A 16034-nucleotide genomic window follows, 5' to 3' on the forward strand; every position below is an offset into this window, starting at 1 on the left:
CTGGTCCCTACCGTGAGCTTGGTCAGTTACATTAGAACCCACTAGGGCCTCTATTGGCGGGGTAACCTGGGCGATAGGGTCGGACATAATTTTACTATCTACTTTTTCCGCGTTTACCGTCTGTAGAAGGCTAGGTAGTATACTGGCAACGTAATCCTCTAAGTACTGAGGTGTCTGCCGTCTACGCTGCGGGCGATCTACTTTAGGAGAACCGTTTTGTGGAGTGTTCATCATAGGCCATGTCAATATTAATACCACTATATTAATATTACACTAGTTACCCTCCGGCTCGAAGGACCAATTGTAACTGAGGGGTACAATTCCCTGACTGTATTGATAAGTATGGTATCATTAAACCACTACCGCTTTATGTACTTTAATTACTGGCCATACAGTACACGATATATGAATATGATGAACACTTCCCACAATGAAATCGGTTCCAGTCAAAGGTATTAATCAAGTATTTAATGGAGCAAAAGGTACATAGGATACTTTACATTATTCTTTGAATGCACTTGTAAGGCAAAGGAGTATGCGTAGGCAAATCAATAACGAATGTCCATTCTCTGGTTACGCAGGAGGTAATTATACAACCTGAATCTTAGGGAATTATATCTATGGTGCACTAGTGATAGCGGGAGATACTGGAAGGGGTTCCCACTGGTTGTAAGCCAGCAGGGGGGGTAGAAGATCTGTCGGTAGTAGGACGTCTGGTCAACGATGACTAGGGAGACTTCAGGTACAGAAGCCGGTGCAGTAGCCTCTTGATCCACAGACGAATACAGCTTGGTTCTCTTGTAGACTGTAGCTCCACAGGGAAGAAAGCTAGTCAACCTCAGGCTCTCTGAGCGCCGACTCGACTTGACTCCTCTCGGGGTAAATCCAACACGTGCAGGCGTCGGCGATTATCCGCTCCATAAATCACAGTACCAAAGCAAATATATTCCAGCCGCAAAGGGCTATGTAGTCGTCGGGTAGATTAATCCAGTGTACATGTCCATACGGTTCTCGCCTAGGTCTCCTCGGGTGAAAACGCCATGCGGTCGGCCCAGCCTGGATAAGAACTCTAGCTAATACGAGAAAGCGTTGGAGATGCTGGTCACTGTAGAATTCTAACCGCACGATACACTATACTCAAATAGACTATTAAAGACTCAATAGAAATATGTCGCACTCGACGGTATAGCGCCAAACTCTGACAATTCAGTTACTAATTCGCACGCGGTCTCGATGCTCTATTCTGAGGCCAAACAGGCCATACTTCACCGCACGTTGTATCGTGGGTGAGGCTTCAACTTATCGGTAACATACTAAGGAAGGTAAGGGTACGGAGGTAAGGGGCTAAGGGGCTTCTACATTCACCTGTGCCGTATTTATACGCACGGTGCACAAACTAGTTCCACTCTCATTTCTGTCGCGTATCCCTGGGCAAGGCCGGGCATGTCCAGACACATCTTGACGGTGACTTTGAACCTGGCTCCGGAGGCCGGTCCCTGGCGCCGGTGGACCGCTGTCCAATAGGAGAATGAACTATTATGGTCTGGGCTAAAGGGATATTCCGTGTATATGTACAAGGAATATACAGGGGATATCAAACGATATACAAATACTATGCAATATATATCAATAAATAAATATATATATTCGGTTTAATCTGATCCTTTGTAACAGGTACAATACAGTACAGCTCAATACACACAATTGTTAAGGGGATGCAGACCAGAGAAAGACTTTCGTCTTGTTTACATCAGGGTCCCCCATTTTCAATTCATCAGGACATATATGACATACATGACATACAGTACAGATAGTCAGTACTGCTACATCTATACATTTATGACATACCAGATTTGCAAATACAGTACTGTTTGTGATACAGAAGGAGTCAGGAAAAGGGAGTATATACATTTGACGTAGAAACTGTACATTGGAGGAGGTTGGGTGGGGGGGGTTGGGTACACTGGGATATTGACAACCATACTGGGTAATCTACATTGGAGGTGGTTGGGGGGGGGGCACACTGTATAAACAAGCAAAACTGTACATTGAGGGGGGGGGGGACACTGTACAAACAAACAAAATTGTACATTGGACTATTGACAAAACCATACTAGGTAAATGACTGTACATTGGAGGGGGTTGGGTTAGGATATTTACAGGGGCCAGTGTTGAATTGCAGTCTCCCGTAGGTGTCCCTTGAGAGAGGTTTTGAAAGTGGGTAGTGATCCACATTCCTTTACAGCTTTGGGTAGGGCGTTCCACATTGATGTGGCATAATTGCGAAACGTGTTTAGTCCCTTATTTGAGCCGAATCTGGGTTTAACATGATTTGTGGAGCTCCCTCTGGTGTTGTGGTCGTGGTATTCACTGACCTTTGGGAAGTATTTTGACATGTACATGGGTACCTTGGTCGTGTAGTGTATCTTGTAGACCAGGCCCATTGCAAGTTGCTGTACTCTGTCGTCTACTCTAAGCCATCCTAGGTTGTCAAAGTGGGCAGGGGTGAGGTGGGTTCTAGGAGTAAGGTCAAGCAGTAGTCTGACCAGTTTGTTTTGAGATGTTTGTAATTTTGTTTTTAGCGCCTTTGAGGTGCTTTGGTACCATGAGGTGCAAGCATAGTCGTAGTACCCCTGAATGAGTGCTCCTGCCAGAGTCTTCAGGGTATTCTTGTTTACCAGAGAGGAGATCCGGTACAAAAATCGAGTTCGTTGGTTGACTTTTTTTATTACATTGGATGCCATTTTGTCACAGGAGAGATTAGCCTCTAGGCAGGGTGGACATACAGGGTGGACATATAGTTCATTTGTAATTTGTAGATGGATGTTAATTTATCATCCCTTTGATAATGGACTCAACCACACACACACACACTAGGTCATATTAGTCTATATTATTGCTTATTCCTTGTTGGTTCAAGTTGTATATTAAGTGTAGCATCATTATGCATTAATAAAGCCTTAATAAACATGAAATAACTATTTTCTTCTTCCCTGTCTCTCTAACGCTCTAACTCTAATGTTATTAAGCATACTGTCATATACGGAAGTATATAAGATATACGTGGGTAGTTCTAAGGCCTGCGCATTGATCTGGAGTTATATTGTTACACTGAACGTGAATGAGTCAGTGGGTTACTGCATACGGAAGTTGTCAATAAATGAGCAGAGCTCGCACCAAGTCAAAGCCTCCAGACGATTAATCTATATGGTGTCAGAAGTAAAGTAGACAGAAATGGCAAAATTTCCCCCGCCGGCGAGTTTTCCTTTCGACAAACCAGGAGAATGGCCCAATTGGAAGCAACGTTTTGTGAGATTCAGAACGGCTACCAAGTTGGATAAGGAAGATGGTGCCGTGCAGGTTAGCAGTCTGATATATGTTATGGGAAGCGAGTCGGAGAATATATTCCATTTGTTTGTATTTGAAGAAGTAGCACATGGAGATGACTTTACAAGAGTGCTAGCAAAGTTCGATGACTACTTTGTACCGCGACGGAACGTCATACACGAACGGGCATGTTTCCATGAACGAGTGCAGAAAGCAGGAGAAAACGCAGAGACTTTTATTAGGGCTTTGTATGAACTGGCTGTGCATTGTGATTTTGGCGCGAGCAAGGATGAGAACATCCGTGACAGAATCGTCGTTGGAATGGTGTGTGGTATGTGCTATGGTATGTGATATGTTCTATGGTGTGTGGTATGTTCTATGCTATGGTATGTGCTATGTTCTATGGTATGTGGTATGTTCTATGGTGTGTGGTATGTTCTATGGTATGTGATATGTTCTATGGTATGTTCGATGGTGTGTGGTATGTTCTATGGTAAATTATTTATTTCAAATAGATTGAGAATGTACCCATTTTCAAAGTTGAATAAATGTTTCATTTTCAAATGTTGTGATGCTTTGTGTGTTCTGCTGTCCACCCCGTCATGTGCTGGTCCACCCTGTCATCTTGATAGTTTTTAATAATAATTTAATCATACTGTGAGATATCTGTTTAAATAATCTAGTGTGTTCAATAGCTAAGTGGGGGGCAATAATATGCAAATAAAAAACTGCATCCAAATATCACAGTTTTCTCCTAATTATAAAATATATATGTGCGAATTGTATGTGTTTCTTTTAAAAACAGGTGGTTTACATAAAATATTTTATTTATTTATAATTTAAAGCAAACAAATAACCCTGTTCAGGAAAGGGACATCATACCTTTCTGAAAAAGTAATTTTCATCTTAATATTGCAATGAAAACATATTTAACAGTAATGTATTATGTCCATGACAGGGTGGACATATCTCATGGTTTATTCTTTGAATATATGCCCATATTTATCTGAAAATATGTGTGGGAGCTCAGCTTATATATATTTCTACAACTTCAGTATCTACTATTTATGATAAGACATAAATGGAATGGGAAATTAAGATTAACATTTCTGAGTATTGTGAGGGTTGAAAGGCACTCTATGGTGATATTGACCCTAATGCATAATATAGTTAGTAATAGGGGGGGGGGAGACACTGTCCCCACTAATACTTGTCTACGCCACGAAGCCCCGCCTCAAACCTGTGAAAGGCCCATCTGTATCAGACCAATCAGATCAATCCACTACTGTACTACTGTATATATAAAGTGTTATAGTTTGTACAGTGTGTTGTGTTGCTGCCCAAAATTACTAAAATTTGCAAACAACACTCGAGAGATGTGCGCAGACTTCGATCTCAAGGCATGTCGACCAAACTAATTCGGCAACACCTTGCATCGGTCGGAATCCACGTTACACAGAACACAGTTTGGACGCATTACAAAAGGAAAGAACCACGACCTCGAGCGCCTCCTAAATTGTCTGAGTAAGTACATGTAGAATGTAAAACGTTAGGTTGGCAATAGTTTAGCAATAGGTTAAAAGTGCATTTATATCATTTTAAGTTTTTATTTTCCACTCGTGTTTTGAGCTACAAAAGGTAACGTTTTTGACAAATATTGAAACGCAGCTACAAAATGATTACACTGGGAGAAATAAAAAAGTACAGTCGATTACATTAAATATCAGTATATGTTATTATGCACGCCTGGTGATACTATATCCAAATTGATTGATTGATTGAAAACTTTATTAACAGATTGCAGAATGGGTACAATACAGTACAGCTCAATACACACAATTGTTAAGGGGATGCAGACCAGAGAAAGACTTTCGTCTTGTTTACATCAGGGTCCCCCATTTTCAATTCATCAGGACATATATGACATACATGACATACAGATAGTCAGTACTGCTACATCTATACATTTATGACATACCAGATTTGCAAATACAGTATATACATTTGACGTAGAAACTGTACATTGGAGGAGGTTGGGTGGGGGGGGTTGGGTACACTGGGATATTGACAACCATACTGGGTAATCTACATTGGAGGTGGTTGGGGGGGGGGGGGGGGGGCACACTGTATAAACAAGCAAAACTGTACATTGAGGGGGGGGGGGGGAGACACTGTACAAACAAACAAAATTGTACATTGGACTATTGACAAAACCATACTAGGTAAATGACTGTACATTGGAGGGGGTTGGGTTAGGATATTTACAGGGGCCAGTGTTGAATTGCAGTCTCCCGTAGGTGTCCCTTGAGAGAGGTTTTGAAAGTGGGTAGTGATCCACATTCCTTTACAGCTTTGGGTAGGGCGTTCTACAAATCCCTTGTAGAAGTGGAGCAATATTCCATTTACCTAGGTATACATTTTATGCAGATTTTCACCTGGGGTGGAACAGGTTAATAATGCAAACAAATGTTGCAGGGACTTATTATAAACATCATATTGGCGTGACTGTATGCATCAATTAATGTCCTCTTTTTTTTCTTTCTCTATAGCAATGTCATGGTTGCTATTGACGAGATGACCAAGGCCCGCGACTGCATGGTTGCAAGACAAGTCCAGAAACAGCTGGATGACGTGTTTGGGGTCCGTGTCGGACTGAGTGCGATACGGGGAGCGCGTAGACGTCTTGGCTGGAAATATGGCCAGACAAAATTCTGGCCAATGATTCGGGAAAAGAATAAAGAATTACGACTTGCACAAGCTCACCTATGGCGTGACACATTTGAAACGTGGCATGACGTCATTTTCACAGACGAAAGCACTGTGTCACTCGAACATTTTGCTAGGCAATGTTTCTCCAAGAAAGGCCATCGAATGGGTAAACCAGCCCCGAAACACCCATTGAAACTCCATGTTTGGGGCGCGATTTCCAGAGAGGGCCGGGGCCCTCTGGTAATTTTTGATGGGATCATGGACAGAGTGTTTTTTGAGGACGCAATAATCAAGGCAGTTGCCGGCCCCTGGATACGTTCAACCTTTGGGAGACGTCACAGATTCTTCCAAGACAATGACCCAAAACACACAGCCGCACGACATTGCATTGAAGCAGAGGGAATTAATTGGGTCAAAACACCCGCTGAGTCTCCAGACCTGAACCCTATTGAAATCGTTTGGCACATGTTAAAAGACTTCATTCGCAGAGAGGCCAAACCTCACACAAAGGAGGATTTGGTGGATGCCATCAACTTTTTTTGGACAAATAAACTCACAATAGAAATATGCAACAACCTCATAACTGGTTTGATAAAGGTTTTGCCATTAATTATAGAAAATAATGGAGGTCAAAGCGGAAAATAGAATAATGAAAGAAGAAAGGGGGACCCTGATGTAAACAAGACAAACGTCTTTTCTCTGGTCTGCATCCCCTTAACAATTGTGTGTATTGACTAGTGTACCCATTCTGCAATGTTAATAAAATTATAAAAAAATATAGAGTGTTTTGTGATGAATGTTTTAAGTTGGTTGTTTACCAATGACTCCAGGATTTTTGCTAGACAGGATAACTTGGAGATTGGTCTGTAATTATTTAGGTCACTTTTCATCATTTCCTATCTGCACAGGGAATGTACAGGGCTCCTGATCCTGTCCACCTGGGCCCCGTTCCCCGTACCTGGATAACTGAGTTAGCCGAATAACTTTCGGTCAAGTCTGACTTAAGCCGGACTTTCCCATTCCCCGAAGCTGGATTGTCTAAATCACCATGACAACAGATCAAAAAGTTTGAGCCTGGTCGAGAGCAGGGTTTAAGTTCAAGTTAGCCGGATGAACCATAGCCACGCCCCCCGCAAAGAAGTGACAGCCCGTTTCCTGAAATTATTCCCACAGTCTACGATCTGCATTATACCATTCTGAATTACGTTTTTGTGCTCCATTCTTCCAGAGGGGGCTTTTGAAATGTAAAATAGACCCAAAATGCTGATACTAAATTCACTTTGTCCTAAATAATGCACGTTATATTATACCGTGGCGCTCGCTCGGTGCGATGTACACATTATGTGGTTATTTTAACAACGCGCAGCATTGCAAATGTGAATCCCGCGGGGATATCCTTAATGATTGAAACCTATCGCTCATTTGGCTCTGATTCCTTTCATATTCTCCGCTGTGGATGAGGAGCGAGGAAGGAGAGGAGCGCCTGGATTTTGTTTCATTCAAGCATAAAATTGAAGTGTCTATGCGTGGATTGTGGATTTTGTGTGATATTGTAACTGGGATTAAAATGTCTGATGAGATGCGCTGTTTGACGGATTTGAGAAATTGAATGAGCCGTTGACGTCACATTAATGAATGAGAATAAAGAGATAAAACTTCATTCAAAATAAAGAATATTCTAAACACGGGTCTCTCGTTCATTAATGTATAAACAATGAATTTATCCCATCTGGCACAGTGGCGCAGCGGTAGTGCACAATCCTGGCAACCGGGCGACCGGTGTTCGAAACCCTGTGTTTCCAATATAATTTTTTGGAATATAATATTAATGATTATACGCAGAAGTAGCCTAGTTTTAAGTTAAAATATTATAAATCTACATGCATTGAGGATGTCATTCTTTATATAGCTCTCAACGTGCACCAAATTGAATTATTCCTACATTGCAAAAAGAAGGAAAAGACTAGGAGGAGTGGGATTCGAACCCGGGCCGCCTGTGTGAAAGTCAAAAGCAGACACCGTTACACCACAGTGTAGATAAGTAAAAGATCCACCATACATCAATCAATGGGTAAGAGAGCCGTGTCCTTATTCCGTATAACAGTTTAACTAATTATTTTCGCTAGCAAGATCTCATTTGATTATCCATTCCATAAACCTACTGCCAGCAGGCAAGTTTAAAGAAATATAATCTGATTGATTGGGGTAATGAGGGACTTAAAATTAGCCTATAGATAACGCATTTAACTTGTCGGCGAGGCGATTGAGCCGTAATGCAATCTGTTAATAAAGTTTTAAATCAATTAATCAATCAATGCCGTTAAAAAATCAGGATCTCTGCTATCGATACGTGATGGCTTTTCAACTGAAGCGGCCGCGCGCACTTATCCTGGGTCTCAAGTCTGGTTCTAGTTAACGAGACTGAATCCACCTTCGAGGAACATGAAAATCCCGGCTTCAAACATCGGGTTAACTGAAGCTGGATAATGGCACTCTTGATTGACTTAGTTGAACCAGGTACGGGGAATAGGGCCCTGGTGGCCCTACATGGCTATTCTCAAATAGATGACCAGCTTCGATAAAATGTTGGTTTATGGCTAAACAGACCTTTTTGTTCCGAGATCAAGGATTCACCCTGTCTAATCTCTGTAGGGAGGGAAATTGTGGTTCTGGTCTTATTTAAATTCACCGCCTTCCAAAATTTAGCAGGATCTGAGTAGGAGCTGGTTACTAGTTCTAAGTGATACTCAACTTTAGCCGTTCTCAGCAGATGCTGTACATTTATTTCTGAGCCTTTTATAAGGTGCATGTTTATTAGCAATTGAGAGAGGTTTTTGAAAAAAAGTTGAGTCTAGTCTTATTAGAAAACATTAAGTCAATTATACTTGACCTAGAATAATCTTTTAGATTTGGCCTGGTGGGTTCAGTAACCAACTGAGATAAGCCAATGCTACTACTAATGTCTCCAGTCCAGACTGCATCCCCTTAACAATTGTTTGTATTGAGCCGTATTGTATTGTACCCATTCTGCAATGTGTTAAATAACGTTTGCATCCATTTCATATCGGTAACGTTACCACATTACGTTAGCATTTAAGCTATATACTATACATGGATATAGCCATTCACATTAGCATGTAGCTAACAACACCGGCGGTCTTTTGTGAGACTAAACTATCCGCTCTTGGTGGTAAATTGTGTTGCTGATGGTTTTGTTTCGTCAACAAAATGAGAGGCAGAACACACAGTGAATGTATCCGTTTGTTTATTGCAGTTTCTTTCTTTGCTGAAAATATATGTTCCGTTGGCAAAATTATCAATAGGGTCCAGCTATGTTTCTAAACAGGAAGTTCTTCTTCTTCTTCAGTGAATTAATGGCAGATCGCAACCACAGGAAGTTTAGTGAGCGTTCAGCCTTTTCTGATTGGTTGAAATGGCCTTCATGTCTGAACAACATCGCCGCCTACTGTTTTGGCATTGTACTAAATGTTCAAACTTCGGTCATATTAAATCCAAACGCTCGTGAAGTTTGAAAAAATAAAACTCCGTCCACACTGTGAACACAGGTGAACAACCGTGTATAACTGCGTACTGCGTTTGAATCATTACTAAGCCAATCAATATTAAAGTACATAAAGTCTGCAACCAGCAATGCAGACTAAAAAGGTGACTAAAATGCTCAGAGCCATGTCTTAAAGATGGAATAGGAGCGGAGAGGACACAGTGTTTTCCTAGGCTCTCTATGGTTAATGCCAGAGACATAAGGTCAGATTGAAGCTTGGTCGATTGGTACTACTGAGTAATAGTGCTAATCACTACTCAGATGTATGTACTGTATAGAGTTGTAGTATAATACAGTGATACTCACTTTGGTTGAATGGAATCAATGACACAGATACCATCCAAATAGTAGTTATCTTGACTTTAATGTGGGTCTAATTTAAAAACACATGAACACAGTGCACTCGCTCACACCATACAGTAGGTCACTTTAAACACAAAGGACACTTTAAGAAAATAACTTGTTGTGATTAATGCATAATATAGTTAGTAATAGCAATTATAGCATAGGGGCATAGCAGTAAAACTATATTGTACATAGGACCCAGTGCCTTTAAGTAGTAGCTCAACATTGTATTGCAAAATCCTTGCCACAGTCCCAAAACCCCACTATGTAGCTGATGGCGATGGAGTGGAAATAAGTCTCCAGTTTGACAGGTACCTGCAAACATAAAAAAGAAAATAGCCATTAGAGAAGAGAACTGGGTATGGAAAATGACATGAAAATAGACAGACTATAAATAGCTAAAGCATATCACTCCTAGTTACGCAGTCCTCATACCCCTCCTAGTTACACACAGTCCTCATATCCCACATACACACAGTTGCGAGAGTGAGAGCAGCACATCACCAGAGTTATCAAGTGTATACAGTATGAAACATTAGTATTAGCTATCACGTTATCTACCGGTGTGCGGCTAGCTAACGTTAGCTCTTGGTGAGTTATAGTTATTTTGCACTTACCTATAAACGCCCCTCCACGAAATCCACTTGAGTACAGCTGTAACAAAGTCCAATATGCCCTCGTTCATTAGATCCAAAGCATCAATTGCTTTTCCTCGACTCTAACGCTAGTTTAGTAGCTAATGACTAATGGCTAAACAGCTGATTTTGTAAACATGAGGCAGAGTAGGGGCGGGCGCTGGATGGATATAATTCCAACTTGACTTTGCGCCTCCTGGCGGCACAAAACAGAAGCCGCACCCACCCTAATAAAACCATTTGACGAGGGCCGTTAACGGGCGGCAGAGGGCGTTGGAATGGCGGTAGGAGGGACCTCAATTTGCAATGCTGTAACTGTATATCCCCAATATTCTTGTTAGTATTTTCTCAATCAAACTGTTCGTACATTGTACAAATACCTTAACCTTTTAACTGTTTAGCCAAATCACATAAAAAACAAATATTTAAAGAATCCTTCTAACGCACAGTTCATATTTGTTAGTGCCAAATGCTTTCAACACCCACGTTAGTTCACTCACACAATTAACGATTATCAGTTAGTTGAAGTTGACCCAATTTTAAGTTCACTCACACAGTTAACAATTACCAGTTAGTTTAAGATGACACAATTTATCAGTTATTCAAAGCTGACTTCCGTCTAGGTCCGTCTCTTTATACAAAAAGAACATCGGACCAATTACCAGCTTTTTGCTATACTTATGTGTAGTTAACCAAACATGTCTGTTTTGTGCGGCTAACTCTGAAATTAAAGACTATTGCATCGCATTAAAATTAAACATTTCTAAGAAAGGAGAGAGCTCAAAATCAAAAATCTAAAATATATACACGCTCTCTCCATGGACTTATCATTTAGCTTCTCCTCACACTTTTTCCTATGTGTACCTTAGAGGTTTCTTAATAACTCGTTGCGGTCGAACTTGTTGCGGTCGAGGATCTCTTTCCGGGCTTGTGCTAAGCACGGTTCCCTCCGGTCCTTTTGGTACCCCATCCAAGTCCACAGAGGAGAAATCATTATGTTCCAATTCATAATCCTCTCCTCTGTCTGGCTCCTGTAGGAATCCCTCATCCCCTACCGGTGGCCAATCGTGTTGCCCTCTGTCTGGTTCCCCATAATCGTTCGCATCTTCTTCTTCGTTTAGGGGTTGCGCCGCGCCGGTTTCATCGTCCGCATCCTCTCCTTCGTTTAGCGGTTGCGCCGCCCCGGTTTCTTGCTCAAGGGCCCGTGGTTCAGATTCCCATTCTTGGCCCATATCTACAGATTTTACGCAATGCGAAATATGAAACCACATCGGTGATCCTTCAACCTGTAAAGCCCTTTCGGTGGCTCGGACAACTTTGTATGGCCCTTCCCGTCACGCGCCATACCATTTACGCCTAAATACTTTAACATAAACGTAGTCACCCGGTATGATTTGAGGTGTACTCTGCCTATTGACCTCCTCCCCGGTTTCATGCTCCTGTCTACTGGAGACATGATCCAGAATATGTTTGTGGATCTTTGACATGTATTTCACGTACTCGCGCATATCATTGTCCAGGATGTCCAAACTTGGACCTTTGCCTGTCGCGCACAAGCCTGGTACTACCATGCAACGACCTAACATCATTTCGTGCGGTGTCAAACGCAGACCGCGAATTTCGCTCGACCGACACGCCATCAATGCTAATGGGAGAGCGTTTAGCCAATTCAAACCTGTGTGTTGACAGATCTTAACCAATTTGTTTTTTAGTGTCCCGTTCATGTGTTCCACCAACCCCTGGCTCTGCGGATGATAAACGGCCCCCAATCGCTGTTTTACGCCTAAATGTTGGAGTATTAAACGTACAGTTTTGTCGACAAATTCTTTTCCATTGTCCGAACTGATTCTGTCCATTATTCCGAAACGGGGACACACCTCTTGGCATAAGAACTTGGCCACTGATGCTGCATCCTTGTGCCGGGTGGCGCACGCCTCCACCCACCTTGAAAAACGACAGACAACGACAAGAATATATCTCTTCTGATTAATTGGTTTAATCATGTCAATGTAATCAATTACAAGGTCTCGCATTGGGCCATTGGGTGTGGGGATATGCCCTGGTGACACACTAATCCCCTTACGTATATTATTTTTCAAACATACCGTACATCTCTGTATCACATGATCAATTTGACTGGTTAAATCTGGCGCCCAAAAGCCATATTCTCTGATTTTTCTCGTTACCTCTCCCCGATGAGCATGATAGAAGTCATGCGCCGTGTGGATCAGCAGTCCGACCAGGCCAGCAGGAGCCACCACAAATCCACCGTGGCTGCGCCATAAACCTAAATCATCCTGACTAGCCCCCCTGGTTATCCAGAGGTTCCTTTCTACCTGACTAGCCTCCTCCTGGAAAGTCAAAACATCCTTGTAAGTTATCTTGTCCTCTAACTCAACCTCGTGTGTGATAACCAAGACCTTACCTGCCCTGTCAGCGCCTGTCACTTCCTTGGCAGCTTCATCTGCTCTTTTGTTTCCTCAAGTTATTTTGGACTCGTCTGACTGATGAGCAGCACACTTGATTATTGCAATCTGCTTTGGTTTCATAATTGCTTCTAACAACTGTTTAATCTGACTACAATGTTTTATGCTTTCGGCTTTCTTGAATCCTCTCCCTTTCCACACCATGCCAAATAAGAATGCTGTTCCGTGTGCATATGCCGAGTCGGTATGAATATTTACAGTTCTGCCCTCTGCCATTTTACATGCTTCCGTCAGTGCGACCAATTCTGCTAGCTGGGCTGAGCAGGGTTGTGCTAAAGCTTCGGCCTTTTCTACCACAAACCCTTCGCCCTGTGACCTTATCACGGAGTAGCCTGCTTTTAGTCCCTCACCAACTCAATAACAAGAGCCGTCAGTCCATAGTTCCAGATCTGGACTGCTAAATGGAAAAGCCTGCAAGTCTGCTCTGAGTTTAGAGTACCTCTCGGCTTCGGCCACACAGTCGTGAGGTTCTCCATCCTCAGGTGTAGGGATGTCCGCTGCCGGGTTCGTTATGGAACACCTGACCAGTGTCACATCTTCCTGTTCCAAAAGCCTGTAATAATGTCTAATGCAAGGCATCGTTAGTGCATATTTACCGGACTCCAACAGACTCTTTAAGTCATGCCTCACCATGATATCCACTGGATATCCCATCATAATACTTGCGGCTTTCTCGTACATTGTATAGACTCCAGCCATTTCCCGGTAGCATGGAGCCATCTCCATCTCGACTTCGGAATAGGCAATGGAGTAGTACGCCATCGGCTGTGGTCGCGCCCCCACCCCGGTGTCCTGGGTCAACACTGCGCATGCCTGCTTCTGATCTGGAGAGGAAGAGACGTATAGTATGAATTTCTTGGTATAGTTAGGCAAAGCCAGGGCTGGCGCTTCTAACAGTCGGCACTTGATTGTTTCAAACGCCCGTAAACCATCCTCAGTCCAAACCACTTTACTACTCAGTTTATCAACGCCCGCCTCTTTCATCATGTCTCTTAATGGTTTCACTATTTCAGTATAGTTTTCGACCCATGGAGAACTGTACCCCGTGATACCCAAAAATCCCATCATTTGTCTTACCGTCACAGGTTTGGGAGCCGTCTTAATGGCCACCAAATGTTCTTCTGAAATAGCCCGATGGCCCTGTGAAATAGTTTGTCCTAAATAGATCACTTTAGGTTTACAATATTGCAATTTTTTCAACGACACTTTGTGGCCTTTTTCTGCCAATAGCTGCAACAGTTTTACGGAGTCGCGATGACATGTTGTCTGATCGTCTGCACACAGTATCAGATCATCCATGTACTGAATGACCCTAGAGGTCAATATTGTATCCAACCCGTCTAAATCCTCCCTTAGGATTTTGTTAAATATGTGTGGCGAATGCTTTAGTCCCTGAGGGATTCTAGTATACTCATAATGCTCATTTTTATAGGTAAAACCAAAAAAATGCTGGCACTCCTTGCTCAAGGGTACACTAAAATATGCACTACACAAATCTATAACCGTAAAGTATTCAGCTTTCGATAGGATAAATGTCAATAGCACATGGGGGTCGGGCACATCCGCGGGATAGTCAAGTAAAACCTCGTTGACAGCCCTCAAATCGTGTATCAACCGGTACGAGGTATCAGGTTTCTCCACGGGTAGCAACGGCGTGTTGCTCCGGGGATTAGTTGTTTTCTGTAGGACTCCCGCTGTCAAAAGTCCTTTGATTTGTGGCTCGATTCCAGCCACCGCTTTCTCCTTCAGTGGGTACTGATTTTTCCAAGGCAGGGTGGCCCCCGGTCTAAGCTCCACTCTCACAGGTTGGGCGGACTTGATTAATCCAATGTCAGTGCTGTTTTTTGACCACAGCTTCTCTGGCACCGCATTCATCATGTCCTCCTGGAGGCTCAATGCGTTAGGGAATTCTCCCATTGTCTCTTGGGATAATTGCACAGTTTGGGGGCGACCCATCCCTGTGCCTTGGACCATGATCTTAATAAACCTTTTGTCGGGGCTTATCCAGATCAGTTTGTTTTCTTTCATCTGTTCAAATGTAATTCCTTCCGCTTTTTTCATCATCTCGCCAATGTGCTGCTGATCGCACGAGTTGGCTACCTTTAAAGTCACATGGGGAACACTGTCCGCAATCTCGTGTTCTTTATGCAGATATTCGCTCCGTGCTATACGTAGCGCTGCTCCTTGCGGCCCCAATATGATATTGGTAGCATTAAGCTGTACTTTGTCTGGTTGCACACTCAGCCACTCCTTAGCCTGTGACGAGTCTGCATCTTTATGGTATTGCAGAGTGCAATGATATGGTGTCTTTGGATCACTTGCTTCAGGCATGTTGGCGGTGATAAATGTCTCCCATTGCAAGGCTGAACCAAGCAACTCTTGGTCCAGTCCCCCTAGACAATAGATTTCCGGTGGTCGGCTATCGATTCTCTGCACCATCTGATAATAATGGTCTTCTCGTACATTTATCACACAACCATCCTCTGTACATTTAATGTCCATTCCCAGTAACCCCAGCCCATCTCGGCCAAATAAGTTAATGGGTGAACTTTCCGAGACCAGCACGGGAAGAGTCGCTTCCCTGCCTTGATATCTCAGGGTCACAGGGTCGGTCACCGGCACCAGCTGTTTTACTCCCTCAAATCCAATTGGCCGTACGTATCGACCGGACATCAGGGGTGATATTCCAAGTCCTGTCCTCTTATTATAACGGGAGCTATTTTGACGGGGGCCAGGTTGTGAGATTGCTGACTTCTCGTCTGTGATCTGGTCATCATTCCATCCCTCACGGCCTCTTCTATCTTCTCGAGGACCTTTTTCTGCTCTTCTTTTTTGGCTTGCAAGGCCTGTCGTTTCTCCTCAACCTTTTCCCATATCCCGCTGATCATTTTATACTCCTCCGTCTCTTTGTCCTCTGGATTATCTTTGGCGTTTACCCGCACTGCTATTTCAACATGGTCATTGTTCAAT

Source organism: Notolepis coatsorum, assembly GCF_963971535.1.
Source record: "Notolepis coatsorum genome assembly, chromosome: 5".
Classification (NCBI taxonomy): Eukaryota; Metazoa; Chordata; class Actinopteri; order Aulopiformes; family Paralepididae; genus Notolepis; species Notolepis coatsorum.